The sequence below is a fragment of the Sinocyclocheilus grahami genome, unplaced genomic scaffold (assembly GCF_001515645.1).
Source record: "Sinocyclocheilus grahami isolate Dianchi unplaced genomic scaffold, SAMN03320097.WGS_v1.1 scaffold411.1, whole genome shotgun sequence".
Lineage (NCBI taxonomy): Eukaryota > Metazoa > Chordata > Actinopteri > Cypriniformes > Cyprinidae > Sinocyclocheilus > Sinocyclocheilus grahami.
The window spans coordinates 526,747-530,583 of NW_015505590.1; the positions used below are offsets into that span (position 1 = coordinate 526,747).

The 3,837-nt window shown below is 36.2% G+C and overlaps 1 protein-coding gene across 1 annotated transcript in view; it reads left to right on the forward strand.

Moving 5' to 3' along the window:
• The window catches only part of LOC107551008 (E3 ubiquitin-protein ligase NEURL1B-like), a 59,631-nt gene that overhangs the window by 637 nt on the left and 55,157 nt on the right, over window positions 1-3,837 (forward strand). The window lies entirely within an intron of this gene.

A 3,837-nucleotide genomic window follows, 5' to 3' on the forward strand; every position in this document is an offset into this window, starting at 1 on the left:
TGCAGGACACCGGCCATCCAGGACCGAGTTTGGGCACCCCTGCTCCAAGACTTGAAACTGGTGCGTCAGAGAAAGGAGACATGCAAAATGTGCAGTGTTGGGGTGCCTCCAGGACCAGGGTTGGGAACATATCGGTTCCACAAAGTGTCACAAATTTAAACACTATGGGCTGCATCTGGAATGTCTGATTCTTCCCTAGTATAGTAAGTGAAAGTTAGAAGTAGGCCTATGTCCAAATTCACAGTATTCATAAAAAGTACCCGGATGACCTACCATTTGAACTGATTGTTGGCCATGTGATAACGACAACATGACGAATGTAGTATGTCTGGATTATATTCATATTGCACTTATCATTCATACTATAGAACATAATTTTTAATGGTCGCAAAATACTTAATCAGTTGAAGTGTCTACTTGGAGAGTTTGAGATTTGAGACACAGCCTATATGTCTTGGCAGTATTGGGGAAAGTTACTTTTAAAAGTAATGCATTACAATATTGCGGTACTCCATAACTGTTTGCTTTAGTTACTTTTTATGGAAAGTAATGCATTACGTTACTCTTTTTGTCACCTGAGCTGGGCTTGTTTATTTATTTTTTATAACACAAAACCCAAAAGTTATATTTTTGGCAACTGTAAACACCAAAGGCCCAAAAGTGAAATTAATAAGCCTCAGGGTGTAAAGTGCCTCTGCACCTCACTCTTAATTTCTCTCAACCCGGGGAAAAGAGAGGTGTCAGTGAATAAATGGGAAAAAACTAATTAACTTACTTATTCGAAAAAGAATATTTTCGTGCAAATTTAAAAGTAATGTGTTACTTTACTAGTTACTTGAAAAAAGTAATCTCATTGCATAACTCGCATTACTTGTAATGCTTTTATCATTTTAAATCTAAAAAAACAAAACATAGTTGTGGTCATGGCTGCTGATTAGTCAGTGCATCATTCCAGCAGTGTCCCACCAATAGTTGGCGACAAGTGATTGTCTTAATGAGTGAGTAATTGAATTAATCACTCAAACTATGTTAATTGAATTTGTTAACAGATTTACACAAACATGCTTTGTGCATTGCTTAGGGAAAGATGTATTTATTCATAATTTCCTGATGAGTAAAAAAAAACATCACATTTGCAATTGTGCATACTGCATACGTGATATTACTCAGTTATGAAATTATACTTCTTTATTATAAATCTACAACATTAAGGACTACAAAAGCGGTCTTTGTTTCTACTGCAGAATTGTGACATTATTATTAATCTATAACCTCTTTCAAACTCTATTAATTTGTTGAATATAATACTGTCATTCTGTTATAATACTTCATAATATTGTTGGGTTGTCATTTATTAGGCCTACATCTTTTGGAAAATTCCATGAGAAAGGACACTGTTCCAGTAATTTTCAGAGTTAAACAGGAAATGTAACTCCCACGATGAGAGAGGGGTGGCCACTGGCTTCTGAGCTATGCAGAGTTGTTAAGGTTGTGGCTTTCCCAGGACCTTGATGAGAACAGTAGAGAGGGAACAATTATTTCTCGTTCAGAAATGAGGACTCTGAGAAACATTTGGTCTGACTAACTAACATTATATAAAAGTTTAAATTAAATATGAATTAAGACTTTCAATAAAGAGTCTTAGAAATTAAGTATCAGTTGTCTAAGAACTTCAGAGTTTGATGTTCTTGATGGTGGCCTGGTGGATCTTTTAGCATACTATTATACACAACCATTAGACGGCAGTTTGCACTTAATGGCATAATCTTACCAGCAGATGGCAGCTAATATCTAACTGAGTAATGAACTATTTATTTCATTTTTTATTTGTTGGATATACTGTAATGAGAACAATAATAACAGAATGTTATTTCTTTAACTAATAGCAACAATTGACAGTTTAAAATAAAAGTAGACAAATGGTGTTATTTTGAAATCTTTTCTTTATACATATTTTTAGTGATCTTCACTTTGAATGAGTGACAACTAATGCAGCTCTATTGTAGCCTTTATTAAATACTTCCATGTTTACTCCGTTTTCTCCAAGTAGTCATCATTTTAAAGTGTTTTCCTGCTGACAGCCACAGATGCAGGGCTCTAACATGTGTTTTTATGTATGTTTCTCATTTGTTTAACTGAGTAACAACTCTTTGAACATGCATGCATTGTTTAAGGCACTTGGCTTCAAGTCAGATGAGTAGTTTATCTGCATGCCATCATCCACTGAGTCACAGGCCAGCATCCAAATGCAAAAAAACTAAAAGTGTTGTAAAATAAAAATGTTTAAAGGGTATCAGATTTATTGTATACCTTAAAGGGAGAGGATATACCTTAAGGGAGGATATATATTTTCATTCTTCAAATAAACAAATCATCCAAGACATAGGCCAGCTATCCTTTATTGGCCCTGGTTTGTAGCAGCTATTCATTCTTTGATAGTCAGGCAAACAGGCACAAAGTTTAGTGAGGATTAACACATCCTAGAGCAGGGGTCATGAAAGTGTCATACAGTGAGTGATAAAGACCAGACATTGGTGGTAGACAACACAAACATGCGCGTAAAGAGGAAATGACGCAGTGACAGCTAGCAGCATTTAATAATCTATATAAGTAAAGTGTCAAAAGAAAGTGCCTCCCTGCATGCACTACTGACCTTACAGAGATTTAACCTATTATGCTGGTCTTTTCAGCGGGGCCTTCAAATAATTTTTTCTTTTTTTACAATTTTCTGCAATTTTCTTTTCAGTCCCAAACAAGAAAGTTGCTGTAAAAAGTTCAGTTCACACTGATAGCGATTTGCACGGGCAAAACAAATGGAAGGGTTGGTGACTTCAAGCATCATTAGCGAACACCAATGGTGATTCAACAAAGTTGAATACGTCATTTTGAAACTTCATGTAAATGCAAAGGGATGCAAATTGTGGGAGTGAAGACAGTGGATTTGTGATGTATCAAATGATGATACAGCTGGGTACAGAACAGAAGTGGAGTAGGAACGCCTGTTTGAAACCAACAGTTAATAAATTTTAGGATGACACAAACCTCAGTAAATAAAGGTAGTCAAATAGCTGTTAAAAAAAGGAATGCACTTACAAAAATATAGAGCAAATACCTTCATTCAGTGGCCATACAGTACAAAAAGGACCAAGTTTTAATGTCAATTTAATGTCAACGATTGTTGCATTTAAACGGGTCTTTAAAAATGAACATGAAATGACATATGCAGCCTGTTTTAATTCTGTGATGGGATGGGTGGGATTTTATCCATGAGAAATTGATTAGATTTCTGGTGAAACAAGTGGGTGATCCTTACCAGAATAGAGACGGACATAAATGTTGGTATAATTTCTGTTAATTAGGCCATATTCACCGGGACTAGGATGTACAGACTAAATATCAAGTTTAGCCTCAACACCACCTGAATGTATTCAGTAGTAGCTCTTTTTTACACATCTGTTGTTAGTTGCTATTATTGTTGCAACCATATTACATTAAAGGGGTCATATGATGCGATTTCAAGTTTTCCTTTCTCTTTGGAGTGTTACAAGCTGATTGTGCATAGATAAGAGCCCTGAAGTTGCAAAGACTAAAGTCTCAAAACCAAAGAGATATTCTTTATCAAAGTTAAGACTCTGCCACGCCCCTCTAAGACGGCTCGTTCTAACACGCCCCCACATATCTACCTCACTATGTGGAAATATTAGCATAATGCCGCCCAAATGTGCACGCAAAGAAAGAAGGCGTAGTTACAGTAACCGCAGTTAGTGTTGAAGCAGCATGTCAGGGAGACGCTGTGTGTTTCTAGGTGAAGGCAAAAGCACTTTATTTGGCCTTCCG